Below are 18683 nucleotides of genomic sequence, written 5' to 3'. Positions count from 1 at the left end.
CTTCTATCTTGCATTAGTACCATGGAAGAGCAACCCTGCATCAATAATGAGCCAGGCATGTTTTCTGAAAATGAACTTTCACATCTGTTTATAGTCCTAAATGTATTTTACTTCCAAATGGCCTCTGACTAAAGAGTGATTCACATCTGAAGAGTCATGAAGTGCTGTAATATAGCAAATATCCTTAAGGACCAAGGGAAGAGAGAAAGGCTTAAAATGACCTTTATTTACATAGAATACAGTGTCCAGTTGGGTTTGGGGTATCCTCGCTGCCTTATTTACCTCCACACACCACAGTGGGTGTAAGTGTGAAGCACAGAGGATTTTGTCTCATGCTGCACCAGATCTGGGAAATGCTGCAGTTACTTCCCTTCCTTCAGGAAAACTTCACTTTATAGCCGTGAGTGGTAACATCAGGCTGACAAGAAACAGATGTTTAGAGTGAATGTAAGCAGAGGGGTGGGGGCAGTCAAACGCTGGGTGTTTGTAACTCGATCTCAGCACCGGCATCAGAACCACCTGAGTGATGGGAACTGGCAGCTCTGGCTGAGCACAGTGTTACAGGTCTGCGTTCTTATTAGTAGCTATAAAATTTGTCCATTGCTGTAATTGGTGGAGTTACTTTGGGGTTTTCCCAGTGACTCAGGGCTTTCTGGTATTTCTTTCAAACTGGGGTTCTGGCAGGAAGAAGTGACTTTTAATGAGTACTGAAACTAAAAGGAAATATGGTGAGGTGAATTAAAAATACAAAAAAATTTTACAGAATTGACATTTTCTCTGCAAACATTTTCCCTCCGACTCAAAAACAAATACTCATTTTGAAATGGCATTTGAATTCTGAATATGGCTAAATCTATTTAAATGTGATAGAAATTAAAATTATTTTGTACAATCAGCATGACACATTACAATATGATCCAACCAATTTGGCAGTGATGATTAATTCAGTACTCTCTAACTTTGGGCTTGGGCCAGGGAAAGCTTTTGCAATCTCAGGTTCCTACAGAAAGGGACAAACAAGTACTTCATTTCCATGTACTCAAATGTTTCCAGGTCTCCCTGCTGCCGGCTGTAGTTACAGGGGAGCTTCCCTTAGGGATTCTTGGAATGGGGAGAAAGCTGAAGCAGAGACCTGCTATGCCATTATTGTGCAGAGCAGGGGGCTGCTGGCCTTTTGTCTGTGGTAGAACACCTCACTTTGGGTTTAAATTATGTAACAGTCATCCTGCCTTCTCTCCAAAGGTTCCATGCCATTCCTATTTCCCTCAGTGCTCCAATGACTCTCGCATCACATCTCCATGATTAATCCACTTGCTGGGCAGGATGTTTATTATCATTCTTCACTCAACTGGCAAAATGTATCAGAGTGCATAAACCAGGATTGGTGCACACTGATCAATAAATATTATAATGTCCTAATGCCTCTAAAAGGATTTCTCTGTTTCTGCCAGCTTCATTAAAAAAAAAAAAAAAAAAGACAAAAATCTCCTATTAGAGGCTCAGGAACTTCATTCCAAGGTGTGAGTGTCTGTGAGCAAAGCCACTCAGTAGTTTTATTCTTCTTTCCTCTCACAGAAACTTGATCAAAAAAACCTGGGAATGGGAACACACTCCAGTGTCAATCCCATTGAGGCTGATTTGGAATACCATGGCACAAAAAATGCAGGTGTTTTAAGGGTCTCAGTCTGCAATCTGGCTCCTGGCCAGACAAGGGCTGCTGGCAGCATCACAAGAGGGTTTGATCTGCTTTTCCAAAGGGAAAATTTCTGTTTGGTTAAAAGCAAAGACCGCAAGACAACAGCTGAGGCTGAAGAGCATGAGGGAGGAGAGGAGGTGTGAGTGTCCTTCAGCCCAGCCACAGTCACCACCTGCAGCACCCCAGGATGAGCCGCTCCCTGACATGACCTGTCAGGAGCTGCTGGATGGAAAGGCAGGAGCAGGGCTGCACCAGACCCGCTGTGCCTGCAGGAGACTGCCCTCAGGCAGGAACAAACAGCCCCAAGGGCAAGGTCGTGCCCTTGCTTATCCCCATTTACCACACTGGCAAATGTGCAGCTCTGTGACCCTCTGGGCTCAACCTGTTCTCCAAGGAAATGGTATGTAAAACATCTGGGAGACTGATCCTGCGAGGGCTGAGCACGGGTAACATCTGGGAGACCCTGCTGGCTGCCTGCCTGCCTTCCATCCCCTGGGCGGTGTGCCGGCAGCCCTGGCATGTCCCCCCTGCCCTGCCTTGCCCTGCCGTGTCCCTCTCTCCCGTGGCAGCATCGCTGGGTGCCAGCCACGCCGCGCCCTTCCCAGCTTCCCGAGCCCTCCCTCGTGCCGGCCTGGGGGAGCCGAGCCACGCCTTCGCTGCTTTCACAGCACTGAATCCTGTGGGAGCTCTTTCCAGCCGCGGGCTCAGCCCTGGCCAGCAGCTCGCTGGCTGACTTGAGCAGGGACGAGGACGAGCCGCCTGTATTGTGACAGCAACCCCTCCGCAGCGGCTGTCGCCTCAGCGGCTGACAGATGACATAGGAACTGCTCATCAAACCAAAACCGGACCAAAAGCTTGGAAACTATTTCATGCCGGCGATTTGCAGCTGTCGAGCTAGCTCAGAGGTGATGATGCTGCTGCTCTGCTTTGGGAGAGTGATTTACACCTTGTTATGCTCTCCACGGGGACTTGGGGCAGATTATTTGCTTCCCACGCCCCGACTTGGTTCCCTGAGACCCCGCATACTCCAGCCCAGACCTGTGAGTGGTGTGGATGGCATCCTTGGAGTACTGCCCTACTTCAAGCTTCAGGAGCTGCTGGTGAAACAGCCCTGAGGCACACGGGTGGTCTGAATTCTGCTGGTTGGGTACATCGCCATGTCCAGAAACTTTTACCATCCCTGCTGTAGTAACCCTAGGGGACACAAATGCTGGCTCTGGAACTCTTATGGAGAGAGATCTAGCCTCCAGACCCTCCTTCCCTCCTTTGTCACCTTCCCACGGGGTGTCTGTGTGTGGCAGTGCTGGCAGATACTGTGCTTGCCCCACGAGCCCCCACGATCCATCTGCCGGCTCCTGAACGCTCCCATGGGCTTCACAAACCCCATCCTGCCTCCCTCTGCATCCGAGAGCTGCTCCCACCCAGGGACCAGGCAAGAAATCGCATCCAAGCAGGATGCTCCAAGGAGGATGAGCACTGACACCTTCAGGAGCAGCAACTCTCTCATAAATTTAAATTCTGCTCAGCCGCACAGACGAAAATATCTTGAAATCTCTTTTAGCTTAAATTTTGATTAAGACCTGTTCTGATAAAAGAAATAACGCATTATTGGTGGGGAGATGCAATTTCAGATTACTTGTTTGCGGCGAAAGCGTTTTTGTTTGCAGCAATGTGATTATTTCTGTGGTGGAAAGGTTTGTCACAGGTACAACATTTGTAACACCTTAGTAACACATAAATATCGTGGAAATCAAAACACGGGGCTGGAAGGCATCTTTAAAGAGCTCGTGTTCAGCTCTTGCTCCAGGTAGAATATCTCTGTCTAAACCATTCTTTATTATATCGCCTAACCTGCTTCGCAAAATCTCTGGTGACCTTCCAATGCAATTTACTCCACCCTACAGCAGCCTAGCACTCAACAGCACTCTTCTAAATGAAAGCCCAAATTTCCCTTCTTTGTTCATGTTCATTAAGAACTTGTTAAGCAATCATTGCCAGGAATTTAATAGAAAAGTTCCTCCTGCTTGAGGGTACGTTTGAAACTTGCTTAGCAACAGGTCAGCAGCTCAGGTACGGGCTGCTTGCTTTTTTTTTTTTTTTTAACTACAATTTTCAGCTTCTTATTTTTAGTGACTTTGTATAAGATCTCTTTCGGCGTCCACAGGTGTGAGAAGTTTCCGCCTTCCCCTGCTCCTCCTCCAGTCCGTAATTAGCGGCTCCCGATGTCGGGATGTCTCTGGCCAGGGTGGGTCACCCTGCCACGCACCGCTACTCGAGCGAGACAGCGCTGGGACGGCTCGGGTTCCCTGCCTGCGGGGTAGAGCGCAAACTCCTGCAAGTGAGAAAGAGAGAGCCAGGTGGGGGAAAAAGTCCTTAGAACAATTTGAAGTGGTACAGTGGGAATTAAAAGTCCCAGAGCGCCCGGCCGAAAGCGGCAGCGCTGGGGGTGGAGCCCTTCCGCGGGGCGCCGCCGCCGCTCCGGGGCTCGGGGAGGGGACGGGTCCATCCCGAGGGGTCTCCCTGACCCGAGCCGACCCGAGCTGAGCTGAGGGGCGGCCCCGGAGGGACATCTCGGTCCCGTCCGGCGGGGGCGGCGCTGCGGGACGGAGCCGCGCTCTCGGCGAGGTGAGCCCGGGGCTGCGGGGCTGGGCTGGACCGGGCCGGGCGGCTGGGCCCTCGTGTCCCGCTCGGGGATAGGGGCGGTTTTGCTCGGGGGCGACGCGGGTCGGAGCGGCAGCGGGACCCGGCAGCGCCGGGCCGGCTCCGTGCGGGGCTCTGGGGCAGCCCCCAGCGCTCCCTGCGGGGCCGTGCGGTGCGGGGCCGGCTCCGTGCGGGGCAGCGCCTCTCGGGCTCCCCGCGCCGCTGTGAGGGGCGTGTGGCCAAGGGGAGGGCGAGGGCGGCAGCTCCCCCGCCGTGCCCGCCCGTGCCGCAGGCTGCGAGGGCTCCATCCCGCCCCAGCAGCGCTGGTGGGACGCTGGAAGGTCTGGGAGGATGAAGAGGAAGGGGTCAGCTGGGAGGAAGAAAAGCGGAGTTCCGCTCTGCCAGCGGTGACTAAGAGGTCGGGCTTGGCTGAGAGGGTGGAAAGACATCAGAACTGGTGAGCGGGGAGGGTGCAGCTGGCTGCCGTGCTCCCGGGCAGACGTGCTCTGGAAAACGTCGGATTCTGGACAGGGGTAAGATCTGAGGGAGAAAGATGGAGATTCTCAATAGCACTGTAGGAGGGGGAGAAGAGAGCACCTCCACTTTTTTGTGCACTAAAGAGCCATTAAAAAAAATTAGAGAACTTTTGTAACTGTAGTAACCTAAAACTATTAATGCTGCTGAAAGAAGACGAGTTTAGAAGCTTTGGCTAAAAATGAACCATCCTGGTAAAGTGAACATGTTGCCTTCTAGTGCGTGAGAGGTTTCTCAGAATAGACTGGATGTTTCTTAACTCTCAAGAAACTGGTGGTTTTGCACTGTTATCCACGGGATTTGTTGCAATGGAAACCCGAGAAGGAAATCTCAAGAAACTCAAATACCCCTGTGTCTGGGTTTTGTAGCAATCCCAGCAGCATCTTGAGACAGTGGCTCTGTGGGAAGGAACACTGGCTGGTGAGGCACATGTGAATGCCCTTCTCTTGTTCGTGTGCCCTGTTTGGCAACACACTGATGGCCATTACTCTTGAGGGCAGGAGTGTGTGGAGTTGAGTGAGAAGCAGTCTGCCTCCAGGTTTAGCTTTGGGTGTGCAGTTCAGGGAGCAGCTCTCCCTGTGCCTCAAGGTTCCTTCCTATGGGATTTCTACTCATTCTCGAGGCATTTGCTCTCTCCATCCAAGCTCTATGGCTCTAATGAAGTTTTTTTTTTTAATGTGGGTCTAATGAAGTTTTTCCTGTTCAGAGGTATCATTGTGCCAAGTTACCATGCACTGAAATTCAGTGACAGCAGAGGGATGCAGCCTCCTGGATGCCTGCCATAGAATCTTTTTGTACCAATATTTGTGTCTGTGCCACAAGGAAGAACATTCAAACCTTCAGCAGAAGCAGCCTTTTGATGCTTTAGCTTTAGCAAGGCTTGTCACAGCAGATTCAGAGGAGCACCGAGGAAGAGCTTGAGGAGGGAGGGAGTGGGGCCACTTCCTTTAGCAGCAATCAGCCCTCACCTTGGCTTTGTCATCAGCAGATATTTTGGCACAAGGTGCTTATGAGTAATTCTTCAATCTTGCTTTCATTTCATTTGGTCTCTAGTATGAAGAGAAGCCTTTGTGCCAGTCACAGTCCCCATGAGCAGCCACGCAGGCGTGCCTGTTCCCTGGGTAGAGGTGAGACCAGAGGAGCAGGGCACCCATGTGCTGGATGTGCCTTGCTGTCAGGGCCCTGGGGGTTTGGCCCAAGTTGCAGTATGTGATGGCAGGAGAGACTGGCTCACCCCTCTTGTCTCCACTGGCAGCCCCCCAGTCAATCACTGTAGCTGTGCTATTATTCAGCTCCCTAAGGGTTGTGCTTCCCAGTTTTGTCAAAAACTTGGACCGTGTCGTCTGGATTGCTGGTTCCTTTCTCTGCTCTCATCAGGGGGATGTGTTTTACTCCTGATCAAATTAACACTAAAACACCTCAAGTTGCTGGGTTGTTCAGGTTCCAGAGCAGATTCACAGATCTTCTTTTGGGTGGTGTCTTCACTGAGAAACAGGTGATATGCTACCTACTCACTTGTAACTCATTTTTTACTGTCTTCACTGACTTTGATAATTAATCTTAAACCCGGGAACTCCACCCAACAGTTTAAATGAGTTCTAGTGGAACTTGAGATTATGGCATTGTGAACCAACCACTCCCCTGTCAGCGAAGGATTAAGTCATGTTTATTTAGATTTTTCTCATAGAAAGGACAACATTCACTCTTTTTTGTACAATTGCATAAAACCTCCTGTCCATGCAAGGTTAATTGTCTCCCAATATTTAATAAGTTCAACCTTGCAGTTGTGGTGTCACATAAGAAAGTACTTCCTCATACTCATAGGAGGGAAGTTGTGAGACTAAAAAACAACCCCTGAGATCCTTGAAGAAATGTAGACATTTACTTCCATATAATTTCAAATCAGAGGTGGTACTTCCTGCTTCAGTTCTAAGTGACCTGCTCCTTGATCTGTAAGAAACCTGTTCCAGAGCACCAAAATAAACAGAGGTACCTTAAATCCATGTGTAGTCTGCTGTTAGACCATCTTTCCTTGTAGTTAACAGTGATTCTGCAAATCAACAGAATTTTCTCACTTCCTGATCAGGTGGAGTTCTGGCTTCTGTGCTCTTATGGTCTCCTCAGATGTGCCACCAAAGGGCAGCTCCTTTTCCAGCCACGTGCCAGTATTCTCTTGAGCTGTGAGGATTAAGACAGTGTTTAGTCTTAAATTTTATACCCCAGTGCACAAGAGCCTGCATGACTTCCTACAGAAGCACAGTAACAGGAAACTACTGTTTCAAAGCTGTTGGTGGCATGGAGCTTGTATCAGTTTCCCAGCTTGCCTACTGCTTGCATCTGTCCTTTTGTCTCTTTGCCCCTTCCGGCAGCTTTACACAGCCAAATTCTGCCATCCCTTTCGTTTTAAGTATTGATGAGGAGTTTATGTAGCTGCTTTCTGAAAACTAAAAGCTGAGAGGTACAAAGCTGCTCCTTTCAGTTAAAGAAGACCCAAAAAATGGTCTACAGAAAATGGTGTTGGGAAACTTTTCTTGACAGGATGCTGAGAATTATTGTCCTGTGTTCTTTGGGTGGAAAGCGAAATACCAGAGCTTTCTCTCCTGTTGTGCAATTCCATTTTCTGTTCCTGCCTCCCAGCTCAGGGTTTGTGGGTTGGTGGTCACCTCTGATTCCTGAAGCCATCCTATGACAGCTGCTGTTCCCCAGTGTCCTGTGCTGGGCTCAAGGGCTCTGGCAGCGTGGGGAGGAAGGTGTTGAGCAGAACAGCGTTGGGGAACTGTGCAACTGCCATGAGGAAGTGAGGAGGCCACAGCCCATCCTGAAGGGGGTGAATGAAGGTTCAGAAAAAAGAAAATGAGGGGTGGGCTCCAGGTTGCTGCAGTTCTTTTTGAGCTGGGTGGCAGGTTACATCTCCCACATCACTGCCATGCTGCGTTCTGCAGCAGGGAGGCCTGGCTGGCTGTGCAGCACCTGCTGCTGGGGCTTTGCTGCTCTGCTGTTGTGTCTGTCTGGTACAAGTAAATCTTACCTCTCCACTTTTGAAATAGGCACAAGTCTGAGGAAGACATCAAGCCATGGTGTTTTGATTGTGTTTATGAACCTTCACTTAAGAAACAATCAAGATTATATAAAATCCTTCCAATGACATGCAGAATCTTGCATTTCAATAAGTGGTCTTAAGACTAGCAACAGCATTTTGTAAAGTTAAGAAAATTAGTCTTCCTGGGGCTTTTTGGGTAATCCCAAGTATCCCTCATTAGTGAGGAGCAGATGTCACCAGAGGGTCCTGCTGCCCCACACCTTGGTGGCCTGGCCCCAGAGGGAGCAGCTCATACCTGCACAGCTCCCTGGGGGAATTTTGGAAAGCTGCAGGGCAGAAATTACATTTTCCTGCCAGCCCTCTGTTTGAGTAGAATCACAGAATAAGCTGAGTTTAAAGGAACACATAAGGATCACTGAGTCCAACCCCTGGGCCTGGACAAGACACCCCAACAATCCTGCCGTGGGCTGAGAGCATTGGCCAAATGCTCCCTGAACTCTCTCAGGCTTGTGCTGTGACCAGATTCCTGGGCAGACTGTTCAGTGCCCCAGCACTCTCTGGGTGAACATTTTCCCAAAATCCACCCTAACCCTGCTGTGGTACAGCTCCAGCTGTTCCCTCCAGTAGTTAGCCCTTGGTTCATTTGAGCAGGCAGTCACAATTTCAGTGTTAGAAATCTCTGCTCTTGATCAGCAGGTGAATTCTCTGTGTAAGTGCCACATGGAGCACAAACAGTATGGAATTTTCAAAGGATGCATTCAGGGAGGTCACCAGCGATCTTGATATGCCCTGTTGGAGCTAAGTGCAAATGGGATATTCTTATGGAGTGTGCAGAAGTGAACAGAACCAATTGCATTAGCTCTTGATCTTCCTTATGTATTGGCATCAGGCTATCAATATTGGTATTCCATGTTCCATATGTTTGGGTATTCATCAGTGAGCAGGAAACTATAACTTAGGTGCAGGCTGTGTAAAAATCAAGGCATTTGAAATGTGGCAAGGACAGTGCGTGGTGCAGCCTTGGGAAAGGCCTGGTGATTCCCTCTTAGGCTGTGACTGTGGCAGTGGTTTCACACAGGCTGACCGGCAGCCTCTCCCAGGCAGTCTGCAGCACTGGGACAGGAGCAGAGGAGCACAGACCCAAACCTGGGTCCTGAGCCATCTCTCTGCTGCACACTGCCTCATTCCAAGTATTCCTAGAGAGCAGCCTGGGCCACAGCTCTCCACAGCCTGAGGTAGCAATTCAGAGTTAATGCTCGTGGCAAACATGCTGTACTGGAAAGAGCAAAGGGGTAGAAGCAGAAGGTGCAGTGCAGGGCACTTTGGTCTGTGTCCTTTGGAAAGAAAAGAACCCAGAAGCTTTGCTTTGACAATCTGTGCAGTCTTTAGTTCTAGGAGGGTTTTTTTCTAATTTCTTTTCGATGAAAGCTTTGCAGTCTTGAATTTTCCATTGTGCTCAAAAGGAAGAAAATGCCGGTGTCCAGCTACTCTGAAACACAGTAACTGGGAGCTGATTTATGTAAACTTTCAGCAGCCTTTTTTTTTTTTTTTAAATTTCACTTAAGGGTGCCTTAACACCAAATGTATTTGTTGGGGATTACACCCACTGGTTATTTCTAAATTGCCTTAGCTCTAGATCCAAGATTAGTATGTTTAATTTTGGTGTACCAAATGTTATTTAAAAGTCTGCCTTGACAATTATGCTTTGATTCTAGCTTGAGCTTTTAAGATTTTCTTTATTTTCTTGTGATTTAATGTTTCCATTGGCCTTTAAAGGAAAAGCTTAAGAAAGAAAAATCTTGGCCTTCTGGGAAAAACAAAAGCAAGGGCTAAACCTGTTGGCAGGTAGGAATGGAATCATGGATTTGACCTTCTCCATGAAGCAGCAGCAAAAATACTCTGGATCTTTACTAATGTTAGTCTGGGAAAATATCCTAGACTCAATATCACGGACCGTATTTAACAAAGCATTTAAACCCAGTGTTCCACCTGACCTGTGTGGAAATGCTCTAAACTTGTCTTATATCACCTGGAGTGGGTTGCAGCCCTGTCTGCCCCTGGAAACTCTGGGATGGGTGTTCTGTGCCTTGCTCAGCCAACAGCACATTGCTGCAGCCATGGGTGACCAACCACTGGGGCTGGAGCGGGACGGGGCTCTGGCAGCGTGGGAGCTGCGTTGTGCCTGCTGGGATTGCTGCTGCCATGTGGCACACGCTCCTGCACAGCAACTGCCACACAAAAGGGACTGTGAAAAACCAAACAGGTTTATTCCTTGCTCTGGGTGCCGCAGGAAAAGCACTCAACAGGTCAGTCCCTGGCCCCGTGGGAAGCACAGCCTGGTTTCAGGGAGGGAGGACCTGGCTCTTGTCTCTGGCTGCTGTGATACCTCTTTGTTCCCAAGTCCTCTCTGTGTTGTCCCAGCTAAGTCCTAAAGCGCCTCTTTCTGACAGGACCAGGAGATTTATTAATGTTTGCTTTGCTTTTTAGGCAGTCACAAAGCACCGCTAAGGTAAAAACAGGAGTGAATTTCAGGCAAACACAGCTGCGTGTTTGCATTGGTGTGGCAGTCATTCCTGGGGTTGTGGTCTTTCCTCTTGCTTTATTTTCTCCACTGAAAGTGCTGAAGGGGTGGAACCTCAGGGGTGCATCACCATCAGCTGTTGGGTAGCTTCTGATGAGACTTCATCAGACGTGATGGGAAGAAATGGAGCTTTTCCTCTGGCTTCAGGGCTGTTTGCAGTGCCCCAGAGGACTCTGTGGTTTCCCTGCTGCTTTCCCAGCTGTTGCTGAAACCGCTGTTGGAATCTGCTGCACCTCTTTACTGCCTGAGATACTTCTGTCTTTCTCTCCTGTTAAGCTGTGGAGAGTCTTTTAAAAAAACCAAACCAGATCATTGCTATTTCCTTGCTGTTTGTAAGGGAGAAGTGCTGAAGGAAAGCTAGTGCTCTTCTCCCTCTCACAGCTGTGCTTCAGTCAAGCTGTTCTGTGGAAAGAAATGCTCAGGAAAGCTTCCTATTTATTCTGTAGGCAAAGTTTTCTGCCTCAGATTACTGAGGTAATCTCCCCTTTGTTGGCAACTTCTCCTTAAGCTGGTTCAGTTGTGACACAAAGCTTTGCTTTCTGGGAAGTCTTCACAGGTGTGTGGCAGTGCTGGGATGTCTCTATCTTCCTGTTTAACTGGTAGAGAACCCTTTGGTACATGCTTAAGAGCTGCTTGGGATAAACTCTTGATGGGTTTAAGCAAATAATAAAATAGGGAATGGGAAGCTATTAATAAATAAATAGTTGGCAAGTCCTTTGCATTCAAGTTGGTAAATGATGACATGGCACTTGGGATCATTCATCTTCCTTCTTTAAAGAATTTCTAAAGAACTGGACAGGTAATTTTTGGAAATCGATGTTACCACAAAGGGAAGGGAAATAAATATATGAGTAGTTCAGGAAGTCAGTAACCCTCACCATCTAATATCTTTTTTAACCAGTTTTGTTTGCACTAGGTAGTGAAGAGCAGCTCACCAGCTGGTAATCCAACATTGAAATCCAAGTTTCATCCTTACAGGAAATAAAAAAACCCCTAGGGACTTTTCTGTATTTGAACACTGCAAAGTACTGTGTATGAGGCAGAACTGGCAGGGGCTGGGGAGCCAGGGCTGCAGGGCTCACCTGTGTGGAACAGGGCCGTGATTCCAGCTGGTTCCAACAAGCTCCAAACTAGACAAACCCAGCCCATTGCACACCAAAACCACAGCTGGTCAGAGCAGCACACTGCCTCTGCTTGAACGTTTTTAAGAAAGGCTGGAAGCTGTTAGGGACAGAATGGTGGGGTCTTGCTGTTTCTTGCAGCTGTATGACAGAAAATGTGTGTTACCCTTTCAGGGTCCCGAGGAAAGCAGAGGGTCTGGAGGGAAGGGCAGCTGACTGAGAGGTGGCTGTTCCCTGGGCTGCTGGCCAGGTGATGTGTCAGGTACTGTAGAAACATTCCAAAGTGGCCAGTCTGAGAAGCTGAAGGTGTCTTGGGAAATTCATAGAACAATAAGGCTTTTGTTCAATAGAGGAGGAAAGAAAATGAGAGAGAAAAAAATTTCATCAGAGTTTTTGTCTTGTTTTCAGCTGAAGAGCAATTAATCTGAAATGGAAAATTCTGTTATCAAGCTGACCCATAGCTTTCTTTAGGAGGCATAATATAGTTCTCCATTACATTATGCACATTTCTGGTTTGTCTGAGAACTTCTGTTTTTACCGGTGAATTGTATTGATTTTATTTCTTTTAAATTATGGAAACTTCTACCAAAAGACAAACAGGGATTAAAGCAGAGGAGACACTAAAATGTTCTACATCTTTCAGACAACTTTTTTATCTCTTTCTTCAAAGAGTATATTCCTTGTGAAATTTTTCTGAGTTTTTAACTTTATTAAGAGCCAGGCACTTCTGAGAAAAGCATTGCCACACTGATGATGGTGCCCTTCAAAGAAACTGTGTGTTTATACAGCTTAATTCATGCCATGACTGCTTTCCTTGGGCTCATGGAGGTTAGCTGGGACACAGGTGCTGTACCTCAAGGGGGAAGCCAGGGGTGGGGCTGGTGATGCAGAACTGGCCAGTGCAGCAGAAGAGGAGCATGGAAGGATCAGGAAGGAAATTCTGGATCCAGTTTCCTGGGCAGTGACTGAAGGATGATTATTTTCTCTGCTGCCTGAGAGCTCTCCTGTGCCAGGAGCTCTTGTGTTGGGGGCATCCAGGACGCACAGTAAGGAGTAATGCTCTGTAGGGCTCTTTTCCCCCTTTTTATTCTCCTCTTTGTTTTATCTCCTTCCTCCCAAAATGTGCAGTCTTGGAAGGCCATAGTGCAAAGCAGATTCTTGTGAGAAAGTGCCATTACCTGTCTTAATGTGATATATGCTGGGGACTGAGCTCTGCCTAGGGCTGGTGTGTCCTCAGCAGGAGAGAAGAGGGGAATCAAAGCTCTCCCCATGCTCTGTTTGGTTATGCCACTTATGAACATTCGTTCATAGATACTTCAGGGTTATTTCTCTCAAGTGATTGTAACTATTTCCTTGTTCACTTGGCTCTTGGTCTCTGGTTTTTGCTTTATAACCATTCCTGGAAATCAGATGAACAGGCAGAGTTCAGAAGAGAGAACTGCAGAAGGAAGTCACTCAGCTGCACCCTGCCATTACAGCCTAAGCTGAGATCTTGACATTTAAATTTGTGTATAATGACGAAGCCAAACAGCATCCTGTAATGTGCTGGCAGAGGTACAAGAAGTATAAAGCACTCTTCAAAATGGCACTTATCACCAGAGGGAAAATGAAGTCTGGCAAGTTAAATATGGCAACACCATGAGACTATAGAAAACACTGTTTGAAAACAATTTCCAAAACATAGTAAAGCTACCAATATTATTAATATTTTTTCCAGTTGCAGAAGGAACATGAAACCTGTTAGAGGGGCAGAAGGTTGGTAGGGAAGGAGTTGGAAGGGAGTTCAGAGATCACTTTGAAACAACCCAGAACTGATTTCTGCATCTGGCTACAGGTAAGAGGAACTTGGGGTGCTGGGCCCTGCTGTTTGTGAACAGAGAAGGGCTGGTGGGAGATGTGGTGGTTGGAGTCTGTCTTGGGCATAATGGTCTTGAAATGAGTTTTCAATTGAAGAAGTATGGAATGGAGTCACAAAACTTCTACCTTGGATTTCCAGACTTTGGTCTGCTCAGGGTTGAGGTAGTTCCTTGGGAGGCAGTCCCGAGGGACACTGGACATTCTCCAAGAACAACATCTGAAAGGCACAGGAACAGGCCAGCCCAATGTGCCATAAGACAAGCCAGCAGGGAAGAAAACTGGCCTGGATGAACAGGGAGCTTTTGATTGAACTCAAGGGGAAAAAAATATATTTACCAGCTTAGAAGAAGGAACAAGTGATTCAGGAAGATTACAAGGGTGTCATTAGGTTACGCAGGGAGAAAATCAGAAAGGCCAAAGGCCCAGCTAGAACTTAATTTGGCATACGCCACAAGAGATAGCACTTTTTTTTCCTCAAATACATTAATAGCAGAGAGCCAAGGAGACTCTCCATCCTTTATTACATGTGAGGGGATTACATGTGACTCTCCAGCCTTTATTACATTGCCACTAAGAATGAGAAAAAGGCTGAGGTACTTGATGCTTTCTTTGCTTTAGTCTTTAACTGAAAGACCAGTTATTATCAGGGTGTCAAGCCCCCTGAGCTGGGAGATAGGGACAGGATAACACCTCTGTAATCCAGGAGGAAACAGTGACCTGCTCTTCCACTGAAAATTGCACAATCTGTGGGGCCAGGTGGGATCCACTCAAGGGAACTGAGGGAGCTGGTGGACAAGCTCATGGAGCTGCTCTCCATCATTTACTGGCAGCCTGGTCAACTGGGGAAGTCCCAGAAGACTGAGGGCTAGCCAGTGTGACACTCATCTACAAGAAGGCTGAAAGGAGGATCTTTAGAGCCACAAGCCCATGAGCCTGAGCTTGATGCCAAGGAAGGCTTTGGAACAGATCATACTGAGCGTGACCAGCCAGGGGGCCAGGCCCAGCCAGCACACATCCATCAGAGGCAGGTCCTGCTTAACAAACCTGATCCTCCAAATTTCTGACTTTCTAAATGTACTGACCATTTGCCTTCAGCTTGGGCTACTGCTTCTTGTATTCAGGGAGGCTGATTGAAATGTGATGATGTTGCCATGTCTGGCTATCTGATTTTCTGTTTGTGGCCTTTGCCTATCAACAGCATCATTGATACTCTCTGTTGCAGATAACAGACCCTGTAGATACTTTTTCTGGACAGCTTCAGTGAGATACCATCATATCTGTGGCTGCTTTGTGTGCAGTGATCTGGGAACCAGCAGCTATCAAAACTGCCATATTATTTCTTCCCACAATCTGGTTGTTTGGGATTTTTTTGGTAGAAAGTTGCTAATCTCATCCTCTGACTCTTTGCTCTGACTTGCTTTTAATGCATCTTATCCCACAGAGTGTCTATCCAGCATTTCATTACAGCTATACAAGAGGGTGTGTACACTTCTTTCTTTTATTTCAGGAGAAAACATAGTTGTAAACCCACTCTAAGAGAATTGGAGATTGCAGGATTCATTCTGGAAAGGTGAAGTCATGATAAATGCAGAAGATGCAGTTAAGAGACAGGTGCCTTAAATATTCTCTGCCTTCAGCTGCAGTATTTTATTGGTCTAATATACTACATTTACAAGACTTGCTCTCCTCTTACCTCAAACATTCACACGTGCTTAGTCTGCCATCCTCTCTGGGTTCAGGAGGACGGACTCTAAAGCTGTTGGTAAAATGCTAAAAACTAATTCCCCTAAATACTAGGGGAATTTGCTGGTGGATGCATTCCTGTTGGGCATCACTCTGTGTTTCCATGCCTAGCAGCCTGATTAGTTACCTACTGAATGCTGTTATTGTCCAATCTCACCTCTTCTACCCTCATTAGTAATGTAAATCTGGAGAAAATTGAGATCTTCAGCTGTTTTCTGGTGGGTCCCCAAAATACTTCTATCAGGCTCCTTGTGATGGATGATATTTTTTGTTCCAGATTCTTAGCAGCTATCTAGGTATGCAAAGGTTTGCTGGGTTTTTTTTCCCCTCCTCTCTGTTTTTTCCAAGGCTAACAAAGCTGTGTTGCTCTGTTTGTGCTGGAGGTACACTTAAATATAGCTTTTATAGTTTAATCCCATAACGTAGTTGACAAAAATACACAAGAAGAAGCAGTAATAAAACAAAGAAAGAAGTGAAGCTGTACCACAGTGTACTTTCATTTAGCCCATGAAGATTGGATGTTCATGACAAATTCTGGCTGATCTCTACCAGATCCTCCAGCCAGCCCCAGGCTAGACTCCTCCAGTGCTGGGTCCCTTGCTGCAAGAGCTGCCACTCTCTGCTTTGCTAACCCAGCAGTACTTTCTCAAAGTCCAGAAGGATATTTTTAGTGCCCAGAACTGCAGGAATGACAGTTGACATGGCTACAAGAGGGCCCGGCTATTGCTTGAAAATGTTGGGATCAACAAAAGCATCTTGCACAAGATGCAAAACCATCTCTAACCAGTTTCTCTGCATGTTCTGAGGTACAACAAAGAATTACACTGCAAATCCATTTTAGTTAATAGCATATTATGTAACTATATATATGCATATATTTACTACTAGTTAAATCATCTCTTTACACCCTCTTTCCTGTAATTTTCTGTTTATTTGCAGGCCTATACAGCTTCATAGGCTAAATCTCCTAATTATCTAGGTATAAGCTGTATTAATTAAATCCTAGATGAGAAACAATAGCAAAGTCCTTATTAAAATCCTCCATTTATACTCTGTTCTTGAAACAACACTTGCACTTCTGCAATATGGTCAACTGCAGTTTTCCTGTAATCAGCTGGTCACCTCTGGCTAAAACACTTGGTTTTACTTGGTATAGTGAGATTGAGATTGAGGCCTGGAGGTTTTGAGAACTTCTGCAGAACTCATACTCTGAGAATTACACAGTTCTAATGTAATCATATAAAAACAATCCTAATTGCTTTCAGTGCAAAGTGAAAATGTAACATTTTGTTCTCTGACATCACAAATGCATGCCCTTAAACAATTTTTACAGGTCATTTCTTTCATTTGTTATGGAAGAATTTGTCTACTTCAACTGTTATATGGATCATATGATGTTTTATAAGACTATCACTCAGTAATGAAGTTTTTTTCTTATTAGGAATGATTTGCCAGGTTTCAGGGACTTCTGAATATCTGCTGTTACAATTTTAAAAGTGAAGGATCACAGGAATGCAGGATGCTTTTTTGGCTTCATGTAAGTTGGCTTCATGCACCATGCATGTTGTACCATCAGTCAATCTTTCAATTATCATCTAATTTGGGTTGCTTTCCTTTTTTGCTGTCTGTGATGTTGCTAACAAGGAAATATCAGTGAACCACTGTTAGTCATGTAGGGCAGGAAATCACTCTCCTCAGGGCAGGGTGGACTAAAAGTGGGCATAAGCATGTGCAAATCCATAACCAGCAGACTGGTGGCAGTCTTTGTATGGTAAAGTTACAAAATAATCTGTGGTGGCAGCCCTGTGTCTGTTTCCTTTGTTTTATCCATTTTGTGCTTGGAACAAGGGATCCTTGATGATTTTCTTATATCACTGTTAACATTGGGCATTGAGATGTCTCTATGCATTTTGCAATTTTTGCATGGACACGTTTTTGTTTGCATATTTCAAAACCTGTATTGATTAACTTGGCTTTTAAATTTAATAAGCAAGGCCATTAAAATTATAGCAGCATTTTGATGGAAAGCACCTGGGCAGAAAAGGGTCTCGTCATCCTCTGGACCACCAAGCTAACCAAGAGACAGGAGATGTCCTCACAGCCTGTGGAGCATGGCCTGAAAAGTTATGGGGAGTGATCCTTGCCCACCACTCAGCACTGGTGGGACACACCTGGAGGGCTGGTTCAGGAATCCCAGGATGAGGGAGGCCTGTCCGTACTGGAGCAAATCTGGCAAAGGGCCACCAAGGTGAGAAGGGGCCTGGAGCAGACGGCGCATGAGGAGAGGCTGGGAGAGCTCTGCTGACTTGCCCTGGACTAGAGCAGGCTGGGCTGTGTGTTCAGGGTGTGAACCACCTGGCTGAAGGTGAGTGGGTGGGTGGGTGAAGGACACAAGTGAGACTCTCCTCTGTTCAATGCAGAGATGGCAGGAGGCACAATGGGCACACCTTGAAGTGTGGGACATTAGAATGAAAGGGGGGGTGGTGAAACACTGGATCAGGTAGCCCAGAGTGGATGTGGAGTCCCTGTGCTGGGACGAGAGTTGTCGTGAGTCCATCCATGGTACTGCCCTGCATGGAGGGATTTGGGGAGAGGAGAGGAGAGAGGTCTGGGACACTACAGAGCAATATTTGTTTCAGGCAACTGAGGAGGAACTGCAACAGACCCTGGATTTAGTGGCTGTACTGATAAGGGAGGGATTTTATGAATGTGCCCGCAAGCCTTATTGACAGGAAGGTGAGCCTCCCTTAATCACAGGGTCAAGGGGGAGCTGGCACAGAATGAGGGACACCTGAATTGGGCCAAGTCCTTCCCTGACATCCCTGCCATATGAGAGTGCACTCCCTAATGAACGAGTAAAGCATTTGATGAAAAGAGTGTGTTTGCAAGGGGGCATCCTGTACTTAGGGCTTGGGGTGGGAGCAGGCGGCTCTGTGGAAGGCTCAGCTCAGTAATTGTGGCAGCCCCAGCAGCAGTGTGAGCGCTGGGAAATTTTAGCAAAAGAGGAGAAAACAAATGAAGCCATTTTCCCAGCAGTCTAAAGCTCAAAGTGTAGCAACTGTGGGTTTTCAATATCCTGCTTTTTCTTTAATTACTTTTTAACTAACTTATTTGTTCATGGTGCATCTTTTTGACCATTGTATCAGCTACTCATTACGGATTAACGACGTCACATCCTACCCTTTTTTCTACATGTATTCACCAATCATTTTCATAAAAAGCAATTGACTATAGAGTAGTGGTCATCCTTGCAATCTTTAATTTTTTAAACATCCTTTCATCTGAGCAGGGAATTCTGTGGTATCCTGAAAGCAAGGACAGGTGAGTTTTGTGCCTTCTCTACAGCACCGGCTCTGTCCCACCAAGTCGGTACTTTTTTGTCTTCAACTGTTCAAAAAAATTATTTACAGGGTTAACCCAGCTGTGGTGTGGAGGGTGGAGAGTGTAAAGGGGTCTGTATAAGGCAGGGTG

General features: G+C 46.8%; 1 long non-coding RNA gene across 1 annotated transcript; it reads left to right on the top strand.

Annotated features, from left to right (window-relative positions):
• The first annotated feature begins 4099 nt into the window (after positions 1-4099).
• On the top strand, positions 4100-18679 carry LOC141728781 (uncharacterized). Its single transcript, XR_012579952.1, has 3 exons — positions 4100-4321; positions 13330-13446; positions 16654-18679. It is a non-coding gene; the product is annotated as an uncharacterized LOC141728781 (long non-coding RNA).
• The last annotated feature ends 4 nt before the right edge of the window (positions 18680-18683 follow it).

The sequence above is a fragment of the Zonotrichia albicollis genome, chromosome 4, assembly GCF_047830755.1.
Source record: "Zonotrichia albicollis isolate bZonAlb1 chromosome 4, bZonAlb1.hap1, whole genome shotgun sequence".
Lineage (NCBI taxonomy): Eukaryota > Metazoa > Chordata > Aves > Passeriformes > Passerellidae > Zonotrichia > Zonotrichia albicollis.
The sequence above is the reverse complement of the archived record's forward strand: the minus strand, read 5'-3'. Positions and strand labels throughout refer to the sequence as shown.